Source organism: Bos grunniens, chromosome 7, assembly GCF_055505025.1.
Source record: "Bos grunniens cultivar Pamir isolate PY7600 chromosome 7, Bosgru_T2T1.0, whole genome shotgun sequence".
Classification (NCBI taxonomy): Eukaryota; Metazoa; Chordata; class Mammalia; order Artiodactyla; family Bovidae; genus Bos; species Bos grunniens.
Window position 1 is genome coordinate 102870932 of NC_141171.1, and position 12670 is coordinate 102883601.

Genomic DNA, 12670 nt, shown 5'->3' on the forward strand with positions numbered 1-12670 from the left:
TGTACCCTGGTGCTGAATTGGATCTCAGAGACAGAATTTTGGGTGAAAAGAATAACTTTATTGCTTTGCCAGGCAAAGAGGGACATGGTGGGCTAGTGCCCTCAAAAACTCTATGTCCCAACCCACGGATTTTGTGAGGAGTTCTGTAACAGTGGTTCAAGGGCAGGGGTGCTGATAAGCGTCGGGACGTGTGCAGGGCCTTCACTGCTTTCATCTGGCCTCGGGTGGTCTCTAGGTGAGCTTCTCCGGTCCTCAAGGTTATCAGATTGTGACCCTCTCTGAAATGAAGAATGCTTCATCAAGTGGTTAACATCTTCCATTTGAGGGGATTTAGTACTGTAGAAGAGCTCAAAGATGTTGTTCTGTGTATCCTTTGAGAAGGGGCCAGGATCTTGCCCTAAGGCTGCACTGGTATTTTTTGACTGCTGCATCCTTTTCCCTATATTACCTCTTTTCCCCAGTCAACAACTATTTGAACCTATCCTTTGGACTTCCCTGGTGGCTCAGATGGTAAAGCATCTGTCTACAATGCGGGAGACCTGGGTTCGATCCCTGGGTCAGGAAGATCCCCTGGAGAAGGAAATGGCAATCCACTCCAGTACTATTGCCTGGAAAATCCCATGGACAGAGGAGCCTGGTAGGTTACAGTCCATGGGATCGAAAAGAGTCGGACACGACTGAGTGACTTCACTTTCACTTTTCGCTTTCTTTGAAACCTAGGAAAGGTCATGGAGGCTGAAGCCTATTTGCTAAAAACTAGAAACAGGACAGAAAAAGGCTTCTGTGCCCAAGAGCCCCACTGGGTCCTCATTGGTTTCAGGAGGGAACCAGGAAAAAGGCGATATTGCTGCTAACAAAGTCTTAAGGGAAGGTATTCCTTCGCAAATGGGTTTGGATGAGGACACTAATTTTCACGAGGAAATGACATCAGACCATCAACAAACTCTCTTAAGATTCTTCCATCCAAAGTGGCTCTTTCCTGTGCCTTTAATGTGTTTATACCAGTTATCTGTTTCTTGAGGATGTGGAAGAAGTTTCTGATAAAATTTTCTGAGGCTGAGGGAGAGTTCAGGGCAAACTGCTCTAAGATGTGCTGCTCTGGCATGTGGATTATTTAGAGCTGAAAAGAAGCAGGACCTAAAAGACTCAGGAAGAGCCTTTGAACTTCACCCTCACTGCCTAAAAAAAACTTAGGGTAGAAAACCTGCTCCAGAAAGGAGTTATCACTGTGGATAACTATATTAAAGTATTGAACTAAGTGTGTTAAACAGGGAAGGACCTAGCAACGCCCATATGATCAAAGTCCTCTCTGCATTCTAGTGTCTCTAGGTGGCCCAGCAAACATCTGTTTGCGAAACATTATTTTCATCTTTCTGTGGATTACTGTATTTCCCTTTGAAGTCACAGACTGCTACCTTCTTCTTCTTAGTCCAGAATAGTATATATAACCTCATCTTGCCTTACTATCTTTGAGATTCTTCATGTTTATGTAGATTCCCCAAATGTAAAAAATAAATTTATTTTTCTCTTGTTAATCCACTTTGTATCACTTTAATTGCCAGCCAAAGAGCTAAGAGGGAAGAGGGGCAAATTGTGATTTTTTTTTTTACCACAATTCTTTTTTTTTCCCCTATAACTTTTGTTTTCTTCAGGTTTTCTCCTTCTATTTGAACTAAATATAACTATTCCTCCTTCCTTTTTTTTTTTTTTTTTTTTACTGCCATTGGGGTAGTGTCATCTGTGTATCTAAAGTTACTGATATTTCTCCCTCCAATCTTGATTCCAGCTTGTGCTTCATCCAAGATTTTGCATGATGTACTCTGCATATAAATTAAATAAGCAGGATGACAATATACAGCCTTGACATACTCCTTTCCTGATTTGGAACCAGTCTGTTGTTCCATGTCCAGTTCTAACTGTTGCTTCTTGACCTGCATACAGGTTTCTCAGGACACAGGTAAGGTGGTCTAGTGTTCCCGTTTCTTGAAGAATTTTCCACAGTTTGTTGTGATCCACACAGTCAAAGGCTTTGAAGTAGTTAATAACGTAGAGGTAGATGTTTTTCTGGAATGCTTTTGCATTTCTATGATCCAAAAATAGAGCCTCTTGATGAAAGTGAAAGAAGAGAATAAAAAAGTTGGCTTAAAACTCAACATTCAGAAAATGAAGATCATGGCATCTGGTTCCATCACTTCATGGCAAATAGATGGGGAAACAATAGAAACAGTGAGAGACTTTATTTTCTTGGGCTCCAAAATCACTGCAGATGGTGACTGCAGCCATAAAATTAAAAGATGCTTGGTCCTTGGAAGAAAAGCTATGACCAACCTAGACAGCATATTAAAAAGCAGAGACATTACTTTGTCAACAAAGGTCCGTCTAGTCAAAGCTATGGTTTTTCGAGTAGTCGTGTGTGGATGTGAGAGTTGGACTATAAAGAAAGCTGAGCACCAAACAATTGATGCTTTTGAACTGTGGTATTGGAGAAGACTCTTGAGAGTCCCTTAGACAGTAAGGAGATCTAACCAGTCCATCCTAAAGGAAATCATCCTGACTATTCTCTGAAAAGACTGAAGCTGAAACTCCAGTACTTTGGCCCCTGATGCGAAGAACCGACTCATTGGAAAAGACCCTGATGCTGGGAGGAATTGGGGGCAGGAGGAGAAGGGGATGGCAGAGGATAAGATGGTTGGATGGCATCACCGACTTGATGGAGTTGAGTTTGAGCAAGCTCTGGGAGTTGGTGATGGACAAGGAAGCCTGGCGTGCTGCAGTCCATGGGGTCACAAAGAGTCGGACATGACTGAGTGGCTGCATTGAACTCAACTGAACTGAACTAACTATTTCCCCAGATAGGAGTGCCTCTCATTGATGCTTTCACATTTATCATTGTAGAATTTTTCATACATAATTAAAAAATCTTCTCTGTTTTTGCTTGCATAGGTCCTTTGACAATTAATCATTAATTTGGTAAATCATTTCAGGTGGCTCCCTTTGGGCTGTTTTTCTACTCTGAAGGTTTTGTTGAGATTTTTTCCATTAATTTCTAATTACAACATTGGAATTGAGTTCTTTTTGTGATTTTTATTGTGCTATATATGGCAGTTATAATTTGGTACCCTTTTTATCTCGCTTGAATTTCTGTGTCTGGCTGCTGTGTGGGTACATATCTTTTCTTCATTCTGAGTTCTAAATTTGCCCTTGGCAGTAAGCTGTCTCTGTTTTATGACATGCTGATCTATGAGCTATGTCTCTCCTTTGTCTGTTGTTATAAACAAACCTGAGCTGACTAGGAGTATTTCTCTAGTGAATCAGTAGTCTGCTTAGCATTCTACAGTTTCCAGCACGACAGAATAAGAGACTCATAAATACCCCGGTTGTCTCGCCTCATCCCTGACTTTCAGGAAATCATATTTAATTTCATATCTTTACTTGGGAATGAAACTTTGGAGGTCTTCTGAGAAGGCTGAAAACAATTTCACTGAAAAATGGTGAGATTCTTTGTATTAGCCAGTAATGCAAGTGAAACATGTCTGTTTTCTACTTTTCGATGTTCTTAATATATACCTTTATTGGATATGAAATTTAATTCCCTCTGTCTCCTTATTGTATACGGTAAATGATTAAGAACCAGTGATTTCCATGAATTTTGGGAACATATCATCTGAAAATGAAAACTATTTTTTTCTTTAATGTAATGATTGTCTTAAGCTGCCTTTTCCCCTTATTATCAAAGGCATGGATCCACCAAGAGGCTCATCTCGCTCTTCCAAAAGAGCTTTTCTCTCCCAACTGGTGATTAAAACCTGACTGATTGCTCCTCTTGAATGGTTCTTTAGTTTACATGTGTAGTCATTTTCTCTCTCAGTTTAATCTATTTAAAATAACCCTACTCATTGTTACACTTTTATTTTTTTTGATATACTTCTTCAGTGACTGAAGTAATTTTTATTCATATTTAAATTTATGAATTCTACCAAGATATAAGCTACAAGACACCAGTGGCTTGTTTATCTTTGTTGTTGTTCGGTTGCTAAGTCAGTTATGTCTGATTCTTTGCAACCCCATGAACTGCAGCACACGTAGCTTCCCTGTCCTTCACTGTCTCCTTAAGTTTGCTCAAACTGACGTCCATTGAATCAGTGATGCCATCCAGCCATCTCATCCTCTGTTGCCCGCTTCTCCTCTTGCTCTCAATCTTTCCCAGCATCAGGGTCTTTTCCAATGAGTCAGCTCTTCACATCAGGTGGCCAAAGTATTGGAGCTTCAGCTTCAGTACCAGTCCTTCCAATGACTATTCAGGGTTGATTTCCTTTAGGATGGACTGGTTTGATGTCTTTGCTGTCCAAGACACTCTCAAGAGTCTTCTCCAACACCACAGTTAGAAAGCATCAATTCTTTGGTGCTCAGCCTTCTTTATGGTCCAACTCTCACATCCATACATGACTACTGGAAAAACCATAGCTTTGATTATACAAGCTTTTGTCAGCAAAGTGATATCTCTGCTTTTTAATATGCTATTTAGGTTTGTTATACCTATTTCAAGGAGCAAGCATCATCTAATTGTGTGGCTTCAGTCACCGTCTGCATTGATTTTGGAGCCCAAGAAAATGAAATCTGTCACTGTTTCCATTGTTTCCCCATCTGTTTGCCATGAAGTGATGGGACTGGATGCCAAGACAGAGGCACTCCTGTCTTTTGAATGTTGAGTTTTAAGCCAGCTTTTTCAGTCTCCTCTTTCACCTTCATCAAGAGACTCTTTAGTTCCCTTTGGCATTCTGCCATTAAAGTGGTATCGTCTGCATATCTGAGGTTGTGCACCTGATTCACCACCCAGAAGTCACTGTCTGCCCTGGGGCCTATCCACTACCAGCTCCATGCTGGGAACTGGGGCCTCTGGTCACTACCTGTGTCTCTGGGGAGATCTTTGCAAAGCTGCTTCCCAGGCCACCAACACCTCTTCAGCTGCCATGGCCCAATACTGTTTATCTTACTCTTTACCATATCTCTGTTGCCTAGAAGTGCCCAGCAATCAGGAGTAAATATTCCCAAATTTTCTGATGTACTTGCCCTTTTTATTGGTATGTATTACTATTGGGCTTCCCTGGTGGCTGAGAAGGTAAAGAGTCTGCTGTAATGTGGGAGACCCAGGTTCGATACCTGGGTTGGGAAGATCCCCTGGAGAAGGAAATGGCAACCCACTCCAGTACTCTTGCCTGGAAAATCCCATGGACGGAGGAGCCTGGTAGGCTCCATGGAGTTGCAAAGAGTCAGACATGACTGAGGGACTTCTCTTTCCTTTCCTTTTCCTTACTATTTATATTTTAAATTGAACAGTCACACTTATATGTATGTAAAGCTATAAGCTACATTAAATGTTTTAAAAAGCGTAGTGGAGTATCTATAGATAATAAATAAAAAGCCAACCAACATAATGTAATTGCAGATAAAGTTTGAATTTTCTTTTCTTAAATTATGTTGTTACTTAAATGATGTCAAGAGAGAGGGGAGATAGATACTCACATGAGCATGTGAACTGGTGTAATTTTTTAAAGGGAGATTTGGTAGTATATATAGCCCAGTATATTGAGCTTCCCTGGTAGCTCAGCTGGTAAAGAATCTGCCTGCAATGCTGGAGACCCTGGTTCAACTCCTGGGTTAGGAAGGTCTCCTGGAGAAGGGATAGGCTACCCACTCCAGTATTCATGGACTTCCTTGTGGCTCAGACAGTAAAGAATTTGCCTTCCCGTCTCTGGGTTCAGAAGATGCCCTGAAGGAGGGCATGACAGCCTGCTCCAGTATTCTTGCCTAGAGAATCCCCATGACAGAGGAGTCTGGCTCGTTACAGTCCATGGGGTCACAAAGAGTCGGACATGACTGAGTGACAAAGCACAGCACAGTATACAACAGTGACATCTTGTCATCAGTGTGAGAAATTCCTCGAGTCATGCCAGTGTACAAAGATTTTTATAAATGAATATTTATTTCAATTTGATTTTAGTAGCAAACAAAATAAAGAAAAGTAATCCCCCTAACCCCATGGACTATAAAGTCCATGGAATTCCCCAGGCCATAATAGTGGAGTGGGTAGCCTTTCCCTTCTCCAGCTGATCTTCCCAACCCAGGAATCAAACCATGGTCTCCTGCATTGCAGGAAGATTCTTTACCAGCTGAGCTACCAGGGAAGCCCTTAGTAACAAACAAAATAAAGAACAGTCCCCCTCCCAAAAATCTGGAGAAAAAAATCTGATGATTAAGATCCAGTGAAAATGATCGTGGGATATCATATGATATAATACTATGCACTTGTTTAAAAGGTTTTTGTTTTCATATGTATGTAAGAATAGTTTACTAACAGCAGTACCAAAGTAGCTAGATTCTGTATTTTTAAATGATCAAGAATCAGTTTGTCAGAAACATAAGCCCATTAAAAATACACGAACAGTGTGATGACTTAACTTTGGATGAGTGTATCACAGAATTGTGGATGATTTGCAGGTGAGGATCTCAGAAATCATCCAGTGTAGTGGACCGGAGCTTGACTCAGGGACTGTAGACAGGGCTGATGTCTAGCTCCGACCTTTGCTCACTATTGACTTAGGCTTCTTACTCAAGTTCTTTGAGTCCCACTTTTCTAACCTATAAATTAAATCTAACAAGAATAGTTCACGTGTGTTAAGTATTTATTGTATGATTGGATACCTTTTCTGATTTAAACCCCTCACTGCTAAGCCCATAAGGAAAGTAATATTATTTCTATCTTACAGTTGAAGAAACCAAGACACTGACAAATTAAGTAACTTGCTCAAATTATATGATTAAGGAAGTACTAGCCTTGACATTCCAAACCCAGCAGACTGACTCTGCTTCCTAACCACTAAACCAGCACTCCATACTGCTTCTTGTCCGTGTTAATAGCTTGGTTTTCTAGAAAAATGAGTAGTGTAACTGACTACCATAGCAGAAAACCTGACATTCTAACTGTTAGTCACTCAGTCGTGTCTGACTGTTTGTAACCCCATGGACTATAGCCTGCCAGGCTTCTCTGTCCATGGAATTCTCCAGGCAAGAATACTGGAGTGGGTAGCATTTCTTCTCCAAGGGATCTTCCCAACCCAGGGATCAAATCCGGGTCTCCCAAATTGCAGGCAGGTTCTTTACCTTCCGAGCCACCAAGGAAGGCCAGTAAGGTCTCACTAAATGTAGTTATTATTTTCCTTTCCCGGGGATTATTATACTATATTTCACTGCTAGAGAGCAGTCAACATCCAGGCTTCTGTTTAAAATATTGGACTTGGCCTCAGATTCCTTTAAACGTATGGTTGAAAATAAAATTGTACACAACAAGAAGGCTGTGAAAGTAAAGTTGTTGAAAACAAGGATTTACATGTTACAACTGAAGGAAAAATTTGACACCCAGGCAGGTAAGCTTTCTCCCATAATCAACCAGGTGAAGGCAGAGCTTTTCCTTCCTTCCTTCTTCCCCTCCCTCCTTCCTTCCTTCTTTCTCTCTTTCCCCCTCTCTCCCCCTCCCTCCTTCATTCCTTTCCTTTTTTCTTTCCTCCTTATCCTTTTCCCTTCTTTCTTCTTTCTTTCTTTCAGCATATAGGGATGTAAGGATTGTATATACCTGCAACAAGGGTATATGCTACCTTTAACATTAAAATTAAAACACCTAAGTTTATGAACTGTTATTGAAGCTGCTGCAAGTTTGGTGAACCAGTAAAAATAACAACATGATTATGATTTTGATTTTGAGCTTGGTCATAGATAGCTGGAGGGGTTTCCTGGTGACTCAGATGATAAAGAATCTGCCTCCAAAGCAGGAGACTTGGGTTCCATTCCTACGTCAGGAAGATCCCCTGGAGAAGGAAGTGGCAACCCACTCCAGTATTCTTGCCTGGAGAATTCCATGGACAGAGGAGCTGGCGGGCTACAGTCCATGGGGTCACAAACAGTCAGACATGACTGAGTGACTAACACTTACAGACAGCTGGAGGTGAAGATCTGAGTGTAGAGAAACGCCACTATATGGCTGCCAACTAGATAACTGTACATCTACGATGAAGCTGAGTGCCCAGTAAGCTAAGATGCAATCCTGGTAGTCAGGGGTGGGAGATAGAACAAATCCCAAACTAGAAATGCACAGTTTAGATTCGGTTACATATTGACGGTAAACTTAAAGTTGACGGTGGCATGTGAGACGGCAGTATGTCATGGTTATCATACCTCATGACTAAAGGAGGTTAGCAGAGCTGTCTTGCACGGGTTTAAGGATGGAACATTGTAACTACTGGGGATATAGTTTGTAACAGCCCTATGCTAACATAAGCTATTATGTAATAAAAAGCAACTCTGAGAACCCATGCTGGTTCTTAAACTTTGCCCAGTAGGAGAGGTGAATGACTTCTTGGAGTCCTTCAAAAATGCCTTAAGAATTCTCCAGCATGCAGGAGAGTGGTCAGTGGTCAGAACGTGGGGTAGTTAACATGGTGACTCTCGCATGGTCAGTGCTGGACCAGAGCAATCCGACTTTATGTTCTGATTCTTATGAACCAGATGGATGATTGTGCACAGACTTCGTGTGACGGTGTGGTAAGCCTAAAATGATGTTTTATTTCAGTTTGGTCCTCTCAGTCTTCAAAACCTTGATATTGTATTATTCCTTTGCCTATGGTTTTCCATTATTTTACTTTTTTGTAATGTTAATACTACTTATGCTTCAGTTCAATTCAGTCGCTCAGTCGTGTCCGACTCTTTGCGACCCCATGAATCACAGCACGTCAGGCCTCCCTGTCCATCACCAACTCCCGGAGTTCACTCAAACTCATGTCCATCGAGTCGGTGATGCCATCCAGCCATCTCATCCTCTGTCGTCCCCTTCTCTTCCTGTCCCCAATCCCTCCCAGCATCAGAGTCTTTTCCAATGAGTCAACTCTTCACATGAGGTGGCCAAAGTACTGGAGTTTCAGCTTTAGCATCAGTCCTTCCAAAGAACACCCAGGACTGATCTCCTTCAGAATGGACTGGCTGGATCTCCTTGCAGTCCAAGGGACTCTCAAGAGTCTTCTCCAACACCACAGTTCAAAAGCATCAATTCTTCGGCACTCAGCCTTCTTCACAGTCCAACTCTCACATCCATACATGACCACAGGAAAAACCATAGCCTTGACTAGACGGACCTTTGTTGGCAAAGTAATGTCTTTGCTTTTGAATATGCGATCTAGGTTGGTCATAACTTTCCTTCCAAGGAGTAAGCAACTTTTAATTTCATGGCTGCAGTCACCATCTGCAGTGATTTTGGAGCCACCCAAAATAAAGTCTGACACTGTTTCCACTGTTTCCCCATCTATTTCCCATGAAGTGATGGGACCAGGTGCCATGATCTTCGTTTTCTGAATGTTGAGCTTTAAGCCAACTTTTTCACCCTCCTCTTTCACTTTCATCAAGAGGCTTTTTAGTTCCTCTTCACTTTCTGCCATAAGGGTGGTGTCATCTGCATATCTGAGGTTATTGATATTTCTCCCAGCAATCTTGATTCCAGTTTGTGCTTCTTCCAGCCCAGCATTTCTCATGATGTACTCTGCATATAAGTTAAATAAGCAGGGTGACAATATACAGCCTTAACGTACTCCTACTTATGCTTAGATGTGTATTTTCAGCAAAATGTTAACTGTAAATTATATATATTTCCTTTGAATCTTTGTAGGATGCATTTTGAGTTTTTTAGGTATATTTTGGTTGTTGTTAAATCATTGTCAAAAGTATTACCAAACTGTCAAACCAATTTGTACTTAAAAAAAATTCCAACAAAACATAAAAAACACAGAAAAACCAAGGTAGTAACAGTTGTTTGTTTTAGTAGAAAAAGTTTTAAAATACCTGATTTGTAATTGAATATTTTAATACAGTCTAGAACACTAATTAGCTTAGTCTGTGGGCTGTTGCTCAGGTATTGAGAGTAAACGTTTCCAAACACCAGGATAAAATAAAATATTGCATATTTGCATTAGAATTCATTTTATTATAAGCTTAATTTCTGTGCAACTTCTTTTAATTCAGAAAGGCATAGTAATTTGCTTAGCTGATGATGGAAGGCTTGCTTTGCTTATTTTCCTTATGTGACTTAATTTTTGAGTTGTGTAGGAAAACAGTAAAGCTTTATTATATCTATTTCAGCTTTTTAAAATTGAAATAACATAAAAATAGTTTCCTAAATGTTACAAGATTCAGTCTCTTCCAACCACAGGTGGGTTATCAGACTTTTACAGTAGATTCTTTTGTCCTGAGGGTTTCTAATGAAGACTGTGACAAGCCTCCTTTCCCCAGGTGAGGCTGAACGCTATTTCTAAATAAAACATCTGCTTCCTAGTGCCTAAGGGTCCAAAGGTCTAAAGGTATCATTTTAACTGATGAAACGTATAGAGGAATTAAAGCTAAAAGCTATGCAAATGCAGCAGGATGCCTTTTGTTTGAAATAAAACTAATATATTAAACAATTAGCAAACACGAATAAAATCCTCTCCCAAATTAAATGTTTACCTAAATTGTAGTTATCAACCATGTTGACATCATGAAGAGCTGTCAAGAGAGCTGACATTCTTAGAAGACAGATCTTCACCTGTAACCTTTAAAGAAAGCTGCTTTGTGAAAGCCCCAGAGGCAGAGTGGTCAGGCTGGCATTTGTAGAGCGTGGTGGGAGATGTTAAAACAGCAACGCACAGAACCCTTTCAAGCAATTTTTGTGTCATAGAGAGACTTTTGGAAAGAAATCTGTAAGTAGTGATTTGTCACCGCTTATGTAAAGTGGAATAATTTCAGATGGTTTTTTTTTTCCCCCAGATCAGAAAGTGCTATACCCAAAGTGAATAATAAATCAAATTTGAATCTTTTCGTCTTGATATATACATCTCTGAGGATATTATTTTCAGAGCTAACATTTATTTCTTCATTCTCCGTAGAACTGAAGTCCAATTTTATAACTTTGCAAATTTTCTTCAATCACTTTCTTTGGTGTAACAATTACAAGTGCAACATATTTGTAATAAAACTGTCAACCATGGTTCAGTTCAAGATGTATCATGGGGAAGTCAGACTTCAGAAGGGGGAAACGTGTCTGGTACTTTTCTTTGAGAAACAGTGAAGGTGGATTCTCGGGATGCTTAAGAATCAAATAATAATTTCTCCCCCATCAAGGAAGTTTGGAATCCAACTTTTTATAATTCTAAACAAAATCTGAGGGTACCTCTAAACTGTTGTCTCCCCCTTTTAGAGCCAACATTAGTGTGCAGCTTCTTTTCCTCAACTGTTGTCTACCCTGAAAAAAAATGTTAGTTACTGCATGCTGGAGAAAGCAGTATTTAACCTTGTGGTTTTCTCATCAGTGGGCCTTTTGAGATCATTATGATTCTTATGGTTATTTTTGTATGTGTGTTTGTGAAATATAAAAATGAGCCTATCTCCCCACCATCCAAAATATGTCTGGAAGATTTGTAAGTCCTCTATTTTTATTCACTTAATAATTCTGAATATGCACTATAATTATTTACTGAGACTGCCCTCTTGAGTTTATACATCAGAGATTTAACCTTGTTGGGGTCCTGGATAGGCCAACCCAAAGTATTTCTCGATGGCATATTGATTGTTGCGAATTAAAATTACTTAAGAAACAGTGGGTGCAAGAGGAACACTTTTGATTCTTCTCTGTCTTATCCTAAAAGCAGCAAATAAATCCCTTATATTTAAAGTTTCCTCCCACATGAGGTACAAGGGTGCCCTATGGCCAGAGAGTGGGAATTCGGGCTGAGAAATCTGTACACTCAAAATCGCCTTGTTACTTCTGTAATTTACCATCCAAAGCCCAAGCTCTGTTTCAGGTCTTCAGAAATTTTTAATTAATTAATTATTTTCACTTGAAGCCCAAGTTCTTTTGTGCTAATTGTTCACGACTTTTTTCTTTGTCCAGAAGTGTAAATGCTGCCCACTCTGCTATGTCTTCTGTTCTATTTCTGTGCGATCTTTGTGTGCATGCATTAAACTTTGTTTCTTTATTGCCTTTTAATCTTTCTTGTGTCAGTTTTATTATTATTCCAGCCACAAGGTCTCTAGATAGGTAGAGGGAAATTCCCCCCGCCCCCCACCCCTCTTCCCCCGCCTGTCAATCTCATTGCCCAAGTTTTTGATTTTGTTTACGGGAGTCAAGATTTCCATGATTCATAAGTAAATGTTTGATGATCTGTAGTGTTCGTCTTGTTCAAGGCTTTCATCCCAGTAACACTTTATAATGTAATTTGAGGATACATTGTCTCTGAGGTTTCAGTTTTCTAAGAGTCAACATTTTATAAGAGGAAAGCAGTCTGAAATTACTGATGATCCTTTTCTATGTAAGCCAGCAAAATATTGTACTTGAATACCCTTAAGGTTAAAAAAATTATGAAGAATTTTGGATACAGTAATTTAATAATGCATTATTGGCTAGGGTTGCAACCATTGTTTACTTAATATATGGATAAAGGTTTACTGTTTGAATGCTGTCTCTTAAAACAAGCTTATATTTATAATTTTCACATTTATGTCTTCTCTTAATTATATTTTAATTCCTAGAAGGGTAAAGGTCTTATTTTCTGCGTGCTTGAATAACTCTTAAAACAGGTGTTTGTTTTTTTTTTTT

General features: G+C 39.8%; 1 long non-coding RNA gene across 5 annotated transcripts in view; it reads left to right on the forward strand.

The window, feature by feature from the left end:
* Nucleotides 1–1702: 1702 nt before the first annotated feature.
* LOC147370065 (uncharacterized) overlaps nt 1703–12670 on the forward strand; it is a 169423-nt gene continuing 158455 nt past the window's right edge. For all 5 annotated transcript variants that reach the window (XR_015168368.1, XR_015168371.1, XR_015168369.1 and 2 more), the window contains exon 1: nt 1703–3491. This is a non-coding gene — a long non-coding RNA (uncharacterized LOC147370065). The remainder of the gene's footprint in view (nt 3492–12670) is intronic.